The 11,949-nt window shown below is 43.2% G+C and overlaps 1 pseudogene; it reads right to left on the reverse strand.

The window, feature by feature from the left end:
* Nucleotides 1-11,289: 11,289 nt before the first annotated feature.
* On the reverse strand, nt 11,290-11,671 carry LOC110311944 (annotated as a pseudogene).
* Nucleotides 11,672-11,949: the final 278 nt, after the last annotated feature.

The following is an 11,949-nucleotide window of genomic DNA, read 5'->3' on the forward strand; positions in this document are numbered from 1 at the left end:
AAAAAAAAAAAAAAACTTTGTGTGTACAGTAAAGATGCTGTGGTTCTTCATACATAGCAGTCTGTGACCTGAGCCGAGGTGTTCCAAGTAACATTTGCTGCCGTTGTGTAGAGCGATGGCATTTGCAAAGGAAAGTGAGCTTTAGTGCTGTGAACCCAAGCTTTGGCAAAGCTGTGAGAGTCCATAGGAAATTATACAATGCAAGAAGGTCAGGGCCACATGAAGGCAAGGATTCTCTCACGCTAAATTCTAAGTTTGTTTTGGTCATTACTTCACATGACTCATGGCGGAGGGTTCTGTTTTGATTCACACTGATATTCAGGCTAGAGAACTGAAAGGACGCCTTTCCTAGTCACATGATTAAAATAGCAATGGTGTGTTTATACTTCCCGAGGGTAGACGGGAAATGCATGAAACAAAACCTCTAAGCAGCTAAGTTTCAGATCTGCTGACAGCTGTGGTCCTTTTTCCTGTCCACGTGCGCAAGTGCTCATCCCAGAGCCAGCAAGTCCTCAGACCTTCACTAGAGAGACAGGAAACCATGACAGAGCTGGGCAAGCCCAGGCCCCACATGAGCCTCTTTCTCTGTAATTTTGGATCCTCTTGGAAACTGGACCATCCGCTCTAATTACCTATGCCGGGAATCCGGTGCACACTAGGCTGCATTTCTCAACTGCCTGCCTGCGCCATACCCCTGAAACAGCTCAGACCTGCTCTACCGGGGCATTAATCCTGGCAGTTGAGGAGGGTGAACTCGTTTTAACCGTAGGTTCCTGTAAACAAACGGAAGCTCCAGTCTTGAGCTCGTAGACTTGATCCCAGTATGCCTTCGCTGCACAGCCTCTGCCTTTTGCAAGTCTACAAAGCAGCTACACACTTTCACCGCCCCACAGATCTTGGTCAGATAACTTTGAATGAACCTCTAGGCTTTCCCCCCTCTCTACAACGTCACCCACCAAAACCACAGTCCCTCCAACCACTAGAACCTTAGAGCAAACTGGAGCTCGCATTGGGTGCCATTCCCGGCTGTTCCTCAGTGCTGTTTACCAAACTAGAACAACAGAAGTTAGCTCCGCGTCATTAGGGGTTGCTAAGTTGGGGGTGGGTGGAAGGTGTTTCTTACTTTTGTCACACTAAATTGAACAGATGGGGAGGTGGCCGGTGTTATCTAGATCGGAAGGCCAAGGCTAAAATCAATTGGCCAATATTCTATTTACACAGAATTGGCCCATGGGTCCTTTGCCCTGTTGTACTACCGAGCCAGTTACATGTTAAAAACAAAAGCAAATGTGTGTGAGAGTGTGTGTGAGCATAATGTAATATATTATCTAATAATATATGACATAACATAATGTAATATATTATCTAATAATATATGACATAACATAATGTAATATATTATCTAATAATATATGATATAACATAATGTAATATATTATCTAATAATATATGATATAACATAATGTAGGGACACAAACTATGTGACTCACATATATGTTTTATTTTGAGCGTACAGTTTTAACCTGCCTCATAGATATGAATTTATAAACAGAATACAGCTGCTTTGAAAGGGAGTATGTTATCTCATCTGAGCGGTTCAATCATGTAAAGACAGAATCATGTAACTTTGACACAGTTTTTGAGAAATATCCCAGGGGTGTACCTAAAATTCATCTTTTCTAACTAGTTAAAAATGTCTCCTTTTTTGTCTGTCCTCTTCCATTCCCTCTGTGTGTGAGAGAGAGGGAGGGGAGAGGGAGGGAGGAGGGAGAGGGAGAGGAAGAAGTATTTGTGTGGGTTTGTGCATAGCAGGAATGGAGTACTGGGTGCACAGGTGCTTGTGGAGGCAAGAGACACACCCCCAGGTGTTTTCCACCTTGGTTTTGAGATGGGGTCTCTCAGTGCACCCCAAGCTCATTTCTTTGGATGGACTGGCTGGACAGTAATCCCCTGGGATCCTCTCATGTCCTCAGAACTGGAATTGCCACCCGCATATCCCAGAAGATCCACAAGATTTGGGTTCTTCTACAGGGGGAAAAAAAAGTAGCCCACTATTTGCCAGACCTACAAAACCTATGTAGGAAAGCGGATTGGATGCTGACCACGCCTTGCTCTTTGCTCTATGCATTTGCTGAATATGTTCCCACGTACGTGTGCATGTGTGTGCCTGTCTGTGGGCAGGTCTGAGGTTGGTCTGTGGAGCTCTTTCCATGGAATCTGTGGAGGCAAGTTTTCCTAGCTGAACCCAGAGCTCACCGATATGTCTAGTCTAGCTACTTCGCTTGCTCTGGGGGGAACTCCTTGTTTCTACCTGCAGCAATCTGTGATTACACCAAGCCACCAAGCCTGCCTGGCATTTATGTGTGTGTTGGGGATCCAAGCTCCGGGTCTTAAGGTTGATGCTTGAGTGACAAGTAGTTTAATCACTTCTCAGGAATCCCTGGGTTCCTCCGCCCCTCATTGAGACACAGTACAGGAATTTGTAGCCATATTCACACTTTACATTTAAAGTCAAACCTTAAGTCAGTTATCCAAAATGAAAGCTGGGCAGCCGTCCTTCCTCCGTCTTGTGGATGCCCTCATGAAAACTCCTTAGACTTCAAAATCCTAAGGAAAAGGAAGATGAAGACACAGTAACAAAGCCCAGTGTGGCCTCTGCTGAAAATACCGGCTTCACTACTCCTCCAGTGTAGACAGGCACTGCTCTAGACCCCTGGCTCAATTCTACATTTGTAACTTACGCAAGAGTAAGAATTGCCTTTTGCCTTGACTATGTAGTGATTTCTGTCATGGACAAGAGACAGTCAGCAAAAGGTAGGCTACACATCGCTACATGGTAATCCTTTTCTTGTAGAGCTTTCTTTTGTTTAGAGGATCCTCCAGAGGAGTTTATGTAAGTTATTCTCTTTGTTAGCAGACAATTACCCACTCAGTATATCCTATATTTTATTTTATTTATGATCAGATACAGCAATGTGGAATATTCATTCACAAAGGAGGGGCTTACTTCTTTAGTTCCCAGCATACGTATTTTAGATAATTTCAGTTTTTCTTCCAAGTTGAAAGTTGGATAATATTCCTTTAAAGGCCAGGGAAGAAGGGTTTTGATGTTTCTTTCAGTCACCGACAAGAAACAGAACTCATTACGACACGACACGGGTTTTGTTTTCTGCAGAGCCACGTGGGTGGGAGTCGCCTACCTCAAACAAACATTTCTTTCCCTTTCCTGTTCCTGATTTTAGAAAACTGGGGTTCCCTCCCAAGTCTAGAAGTCATGTGATTTCCGTCCATCTCTCTTATCCCTATCAGAAGGCTGCATACACAGATATTTCTGCCTAGACTATCCAGCCTGAGAAAGGACTAACATTCTTATCTTCATGTTTGAAGCCAACACCTCCAGCTAAATTCTTCCTAGAATCAGGTTCTTTGCTGGCTGAAGAAAAAAAGAAATCTGAACCTGTTTTTAAACAGTGCTAGTGCATAGGTTTTCTAGAATACTCGGGGATGGCTGGCATTCTCTGCAGAAGTTTTTAAATGCACCTCATGACAGTTACATGCCTTTTAATGTTTGTTATTCTCAACTATTTTTAAACCTTAAACCTTCAAAATTCATTCCAGACATGGTTGAGTGTTTTCGTCAAGGTTAGGATTCTACATTTAAAAAAAAAAATAGTGTCCATTCTCAAAGTTTAAAATCTCCCTTAGTTAACTTTCTAAAGGGCCAATAACCTCAACTCCACAGTCTCTTTTATTGTCTGCTATTTCTTTTAAGAACCGCTTTATAATTTGGTGATGTATGTATTTTACCATGCCTCAAACATTGGTGCTTTCCATAGTATTATTACATCTCTGGTAAACAATGTTAAAAATTGTGCCAACCAACCCTTTAAATTACATTTGATATTTTAATACTGAGTGATACGAAATGTCCTATGGTGTACTTTTCTGATCTTCTTCCCCACCCGTCCATCATTCCCTAGGGATAACCACTTTCAAAAAATCTATGTTACCCAAATCTCTGCTTCCCTTCCGGAAAATTCCACCATCTCAATTATGTCCTTATACAACATAGGATGTAATATTTGCTACATGTTGCATCTCCATGTACATATCTACTACTCTTGCTGAGAAACATTTGTATTACACGAGCAGTCTTTTCATCACACTGGTCTATATGCATTGACAACAAACGTTTTAGTGGCGCAGTAGCACCTTCTTTTGTATCGTGGTTCCATACTGTGAGTTAGGGGAAAAGAGTCGCTGAAGGAAGACTCCCAGACACAGATAGTATGCCAAGGCAAAGAGCGTTTATTCTGCAGATATTACCAGCCTAGGGGGTGGTCAATCATTCATCAAAACGTCAATGACTTGAAGGGCTCGCTGGCCCCCTTTTTATGCAGGGACAGGGGAATTCCCCAGGGTCAGATAACTTCTAATATGAAGATGATATAATTGATTGATAGTCGGTGACATTTGTACAATTTTGGTTGGTTGCTATGTTAGTTTCATTATGATTGTTGAGACCTTGAAGAACTGAGACCAGCTCAGGTCTGTCCTTGTGATTCTCCTCCAGCCAGGTGTTCCAGGAGCTGACTCAGCTCCACTTCTCCGCCCTGAGTTATGAGTCATGATTGAGCGTGACTGATCAAGGACCCATTGTCCGTGGCTTGCTCTGCGGAGCTCCATTTGCTTCCCCGGGGGGATTAAAAATTGTTATTCTCCAGGTTTTTGTTTCTGAGTGGACCTCTCACTGTGAACGCGTTAAGTTACTTCTGTAACTTATAGTCACTGAGTCTTTGATGCTTTGGTGTGAATAAGAACTGCTACTTACTCTTCTGGGACGGAGAGTTCCCAGAGGTACTCTGCTTCTGCTCCTCCCCTTCTCCAGCTCACCTGTGTCTGGCAGGCGCCTGGCATCAGGACCACATCCACAGCTACCCATCTAGCAGCTGCCAATTGCATTTACCCAATGAGAACAGATGCAGGAGACAGAAAGGAGAAAAGCAGGGAATGGATACACGGACTCTCCAGGCTGACTTCACGCCTGCGCATTAAAAGCCTTCTTCCTATAAGCTTTAAATCTTCCACCTGTCCTCTGTGCTCCCTCTCTTGCCTGTCTAGTCCTAGATCTCTGTATTTTAAACTCTTCTAGCTTCTCTATCCGGTCCGGTGCCTTTGCACATCGCCGGTCAACCAAACTAGGCTCACACCCTGGTTCAGTTTGTCATCGTGTCTTGTGTGGGCTCTGAGCTGTTATTTCCTCCTGACTCGACTCATGCTGCTGCAGTGCTTAGTTTGATGCTTGGAGCTTGTGCCGCGGTTCAGCAATACCTCTCTTGCACCTATAATGCACCGATTTCCTGTGACACTGTCGGGATATCTGAGCAAGATACAACCTGGATGAGACACAGGAGCCTGAATTGTAACCAAAATGGTGTGTGTGTATGTGTGTGTGTGTGTGTGTAAGTAATCTTGGTATGCTTGAGTGAATTTCATAGGGTAGTAGCTGGAGTTTTGAGGTCAAAGATTATACACTTATTTGAAAATTTTTTGTGCGTGTCTATGTTGTGGCATGATTGTGTGGTATGTGTGTTATGTAGCCACACATATATGTAGGTATAACAGAGACAATTCTCTACAGTAACGGGATGTTACCTCAGGACTTAGATTAAAAACTACACTACACACACACACATACACACACACTCCCCCCACCCTCCCTTGCTTGTCCTCAGGAAGGCATCTGTTACTCTCTGAGCCATCCCGTGCAAAGGCCTAGGAGTTAAGGAAAGATGACCCTATGTAGCCAACAGTTGGTCTAGGGACTCACAGACATGCATCTGACTGAGCAGGCTCCACTAACTTCCCTGTCACTGTGACCAAATGCTTGACACAGCAACCTAAGGGAGGAAGGATTTCTTTTGGCTCATGGTTTGAGGTGACAATCTCGGCAGGAATGGCATAGCCACAAGAGCCCCGTGACAGCAGGAATGTGCAACAGCAGGCTATGTCATGTTGCAGATGGAAGAGAGAGAGCTGAGAAGTCAGTCAATGCTTTGATAGTATTATAAACTTCATTTTTAACCATTTTAAAGCTTAAGTGATAATGTTATAGGTTTGGATGTTCTATAGAGAGACCCTTATTCAATTCTAAATGTAAAGAATTCAGGGATGTGTTAATGGCTACATAGTATTCCATCCAGTGAAGGTGTCACAGATTGTGTTTCCATGTATGCTGGCTTCTGGACACCTTCTCCATAGAACACATATAAAAGTTAATAATAATAATAATAATTTTTTGCTAAATGATAACCATGATGAACACATACATTTTTATCTTCAGCCTTTTACATTTAGCCACCCATTTTTAGCAATTGCAGTTACTTTATGAAGTATTATTATGCCCATTTTCCAGAGACAAAGAAAGGTTAAATAACTTGTGAGTTTCCCGTTCCCTGGTCTGGGATCCTGGACTGTATACAATGGGGGAAGTGAATGGAGCATGCACATCCATTACTCCTTTTTCCTGACTTGGCTACCGCAGAAGCAGTTGCTGTGAGCTCCTAAAGTCTTGGCTTCCACCAGGATGGGCTGTAACCTGTAACTGTGACCTAAAAGAAAACTTCCTCCCTCGCGTGGCTTTCATCTGAGAATCATTTTATCACACAACAGGAAAGTAAACTAGGGCAAGTGGTAAATAGTTATGGGCGAGAAATGCTCACTGCCCCGATTTGATCGCTATCCACTGTATCTGTGCTTGGATTTGATCGCTATCCACTGTATCTGTACTTGGATTTGATCATTGTTCCCAAAATAAATACAGCTGTTATGTGTCAAGTTTTTGAAAAATGACAAGAAAAACAAAACAAAACCCTATTCTCCTCAAAGAACAACAAATTCACTGCTGCCCATTTGGGAATACTCATTTTTCCCCCTCTTGGCTCCAGGCAACCATGATCTACTTCCTATGTCTAGACCTTGGCTTTTATGGGAAATGTCATATACATTACACCACATAATATGCTGTCGCTCATATCTAATGTCTTTGCATTAGCGCAGTCTTTTTGATGCCTGACTATGTTTTCTCAGATGTCAGTAATTCATTCCCCACATCACTGAGTATTATGTATTATGTGACAATACAATTTGTAGCGATTTGCTTGTAAAAATCCTTACTAGAAGTATTCATCCTTTTTCTTAGCACTCCAAGAAGATACCAACCTCAAAACCCTCCGACGTGCCTCATGTTTGAGAGACATTAGCATCTTAAGTTAAAAGGCGAGCAGATGAAACAGGGTCAGTTTTGAGTCATAGCTTTTTCTGGCTTTGGCCTTCATTTAAATGTACAGACCATCTGGTTCACTCTTGCAGATGGCAAACTGTTGCAAATGGCCGGCTGGAGATTCTCCATCAAAGTTTTACTGAAATAACTTCCTCCGTAGTTACACTGTATTTGTCTTTCCTTTACTCTTTGATATCTGTTAGGGTCCTGCAATTCGTTGGATTCGCTGAGCTGGTCAGGGTGTAAGGAACATGGAGAAGGCACGTGGCAACACTCTGGTCAAAGGCTGAGCCACTGGGTCATCCCACACCTGGCAGCAGGGACATTAGTCTAAGATAAAAGCCTCCATGTAATTCTGGCCTCTGCTTTTCTGGTCTCTCCAGCTAATCCCCCAGACACAGTGAAGCAGAGGACCATCCCGATGTGCTAGTCTTTATTCTCAGCTCACAGTTGTAGCCATTGCTGAAGGCTGTTATTGGACGCCAGTACATTCTGGGGCGGCCAGTCAGCAGTGCCTCATCCAAGGGGTGTGCAGAGCCCCCCCCCCCTTCTCCCACTGACACTACATCTCCTTAGTGATCTGTCCCACAGATCCTTGGCTCTCCATGAAATGAACACAGACAGTATTCAAGATAAGAAGGCATGAACGTCACCCAGGGCTGCTTCCTAAAGCTCCTAAGTGTGCAGGCATTGTACATGAAATTGTGAACAATTTTTATTTTCTCCCTGTCACCAAGGTGAACTACCTGATACAATTAACTTCTAAAGAGAGAAATTTTAATCTAACTTCTTTTTTTTTTTTCCCCCTTTGAGATAAAATCTTGCTATATATGCCTGGCTGCCCTGCAACCTACTAGGTTGCTAAGACAAGCCTTGGATTTGGGAGTGATCCTCCTGCCACTGCCTCCCCAGTTCCATATAAGGCTTAAAACGGTTTTCTTTTAAAATTACGCTTCTGAGTGTTCCTGTGACTTTGGGTGTCTGCTTGGGGAGGACTTTGTTGAAGAGAAAAAGGCCATCTCTTGAACCAAAAGACAAACCGAGAAAAGAAAATACCACAGGCCCGTGTTCTCCTCTAAGACATGCCTTCAGTGACGGAAAGACCCCACCCCTGGAGGCACCAGTTCCTATAGGCCCCACCACATCCTAACACCACTGGCCACATCAAATCATTGGGGGAGATGTACTGACCATAGCAGTAGTTTTGCTGTGTCACCTCTAACTGCAAACGTTACAGTCGCAGTGCATGATAAACTTTTAGTTAAGATGGAAAAAGGCAGCCCAGGCATGGTGGTACACAGCTCCAACTTCAGCACTGAGAAGCTAAAGTAGGAAGGTCATGAGTTCAAGGATAGCCTAGGCCACATAGTGGGTTAGTGGGTTACCTAGGGAGACCTTTTTTTTTTTTTTTTTTAAATGCCTTCCTATCAAACTGTATGGAAAAGGAATTAAATTTGTATATGTCCAGATAGTAAAGAAACACGATGTCTGTATATATGAGGGGTTTGGTATCTCCGAAGTTCCAATTATTCAATGAGAATCTTGAAACACATCTCTCAAAATAAAGAGTAACCAATGTCCATCACTCTTTCTTTCTTTCTTTCTTTCTTTCTTTCTTTCTTTCTTTCTTTCTTTCTTTCTTTCTTTCTTTCTCTCTCTCTTCCTTCCTTCCTTCCTTCTTTCCTCTCTCTCTCTCTTTCTCTTTCTTCCATCCTTCCTTCCTTCTTCCTTCCTTCTTCCTTCCTTCCTTCCTTCCTTCCTTCCTTCCTTCCTTCCTTCCTTTCTCTCTTCCTTTTTGGCAGTGAGAAGGGCAGCGCATACAATGAATCACTGAGTTTTAATGCCACTGGTAGCTTTTAAGCTTGACAATCCATCAGAATCATTTTCCATCTAAACTTATGGCTGTACTTTATAAAGTCATGCGGTATACTGGGTGCTGTACTCTTTATGCCTGTTGTTGAAGTCTCAGAACAAACATATAAAACAAGTTCTAATATCAAGACGCCTGATTGGCTGAGGCACTGAATAACTTGCCCAAGTAGAGAGCCTGGGACCGCAGGATTTCAGTTTAATTATAGAAGCCCTTGCTATTACATTGTACCGCCTGCTTCTTTGTTCAAGAATGTGGATATGTAATTTCTAATGAATTTTCCCTTGAATGCTTTGTTGTTTCAGTTATAAAGTGAAGACATGAGTCAAAGTTTTGGGGATTTTCCGTAGGAAATGACCTTCATAAAATGTTACCCTTTTTTTGTCTTTTTTTTTTTTTTTGACATCGTTTTCTTCTAAATGGCTCTCAAATGCTCACAGTGCCCTTAGGATCTAGTGTGAGAAAGGAAATGTCATTCTTATTTTCAAGGACTTTGGACTTGCAGACTTCGGAATGTGATATAATAGGAAGAGTGTAGACTTTGGAGCTGGACGGAGCATTTTAAAATCTGCCTTTGATACTCAAGAGCTCAGCTCTTTAGGGACATTCAAAACAATGACCCTAACTGAAACACAGAAACCACCCCCTGTCCGTCGTGGATGTGGGAGTGCAAACACTAATAACAGAAAGACCTCTCTCTGTCTTAGAGCCTTATCCACAGGACATGTCCCACGAATGATGATCCTTCCCCTTGGCTCCCCCTCTGCAGTCACAGTTTTCTAACCTACCCATGAGGCATTGCGCTCAGCTTGCATGAGAGCCAACTGGGGCAGAGCCAGCTCTCAGCATGGCTAGTGTGGCTGTTTAACCCCCAGAAGACACAGCGAGGTGATATTCACCTCTGGGCAAGCTCTGCATCATCATCAGGCATTAGTTAGTTTTTGGAATAACATTTGGGAGCCAGCTGGTACAAGCCCTTTGAGAACCGATGACACAAAGTTGACCTCTGACCTCTACACATGTGCTGCTACGCATGCACCTCCTCCCCCCCCCCCGCCCCCCACACCTTTAAATTTTTATGTACTTGGGAGGCAGAGGCAGAGGCAGGCGGATTTCTGAGTTCGAGGCCAGCCTGTTCTACAGAGTGAGTTCCAGGACAGCCAGGGCTACACAGAGAAACCCTGTCTTGAAAAACCAAATAAATANATAGATAGATAGATAGATAGATAGATAGATAGATAGATGATTGATAGATAGATAGATAGATAGATAGATAGATAGATAGATAGATATAGATAGATAATAAAAATTACATTCTAAAAGCCGGGGAAGGCTAGAGGCATGGAAACCAGGGAACAAGCCTGGGGGTTCCCGAGCTCTGCTGAGCAGGCGGCGCCCTGACGTGCTGACTTGTGCCCGGGGAGGTGAACGCTTTGCTCTTGCCACGGGAGGAGAGAGGTAGGTGCAGGAGAGCTGGCACATGCTCATCTGAGGCTGCAGACTGGAGAGTTACCGGAGGCCATGCCAAAGTGATCCTCCTGGCTGCGACAGACTTCTCGAAACCATGTCTCTTCATTGAATTCTAGCAAATTGCACAATCCTTTCTTGCTCGTCTTGGTTAGGATTTCCTTCCCTTTATCTTCAGCAGGAAAGTCTAATCCCCTGGGATTTCCTCTGTGACTTAAAAGAAAAAACAAAACTAAACAAAAAAATCCAGCCACGAGAATTGAATGAGTTCTGAAGACCTCTTTATGATTGAGCCTTTCATCCCTGTCCCTCCCCCATAAGACAGGGTCTCTATGTAGCCCTGGCTGTCCTGAATTTGCTCTGTGGCCCAGGCTGGCCTCGAACTCTTGGAGACACGCCACCTCTGCCTCACAAGTGCTGGGATTAAAGGCTTGTACCACTACTGCTCAGCTTCTATTTTCATTTTTTTGGTTTGTTTGTTTGTTTTGTTGTTGTTGCTGCTGTTTTTCAAGACAGGGTTTCTCTGTATAGCCCTGGCTGTCCTGGAATTCACTTTGTAGACCAAGCTGGCCTTGAACTCAGAGATTCCCCTTGCCTCTGCCTCCTGAGTGCTGGGATTAAAGGCGTGTGCCACCACGCCCGGCTCTATTTTCATTCTTTTTTTTTTTTCTCACTTTCCAAACACTGTATATTTCATGTCCAAGTGTGGCTGCTTGCCGTACGTGATGAAGAACTGAGATCCATTGGTATTTGGGCCATTATTAGCCATAGATACAACACCTCGAACATTGTGCTGTTGGATCTCCTGTTTGAACCATGAAGCCCTTGATATTTCTATGAAACACACAGCCGTTGTAGTAATTACTGGCACAAAGAGCCAAGAAATTCTCACATGTTTTGGGTGTTCTCTCACAGAAGACTTCTATCTTGATATCTCCCACATCTGTATGCAGTGTCACAGACATTTTCCTTCTTGATGGTTCTAGGAAGCACTGTTTAATTTTTCAAAGCTCCAACTGCGCTCAGCACTGCTGCTGCTGGAACAGAAAAGTCTCAACCACAGGAGCTCTCTATTTTCATTCTTAAATACACTTTCCTAGTTTGTTTTTTTTCTTCTCCTGGTCGTTTTGAATAATTTAAAACAATTTTGAAGTTTTGCGTATGTCTTTTTCTTTTTTTTTTTAATTTTTAATATTTTTATTACATATTTTCCTCAATTACATTTCCAATGTTATCCCAAAAGTCCCCCATAGCGCCCCCCACTTCCCTACCCACCCATTCCCATTCTTTTGACCCTGGCATTCCCCTATATTGGGGCATATAAAGTTTG

Source organism: Mus caroli, chromosome 16 (assembly GCF_900094665.2).
Source record: "Mus caroli chromosome 16, CAROLI_EIJ_v1.1, whole genome shotgun sequence".
Lineage (NCBI taxonomy): Eukaryota > Metazoa > Chordata > Mammalia > Rodentia > Muridae > Mus > Mus caroli.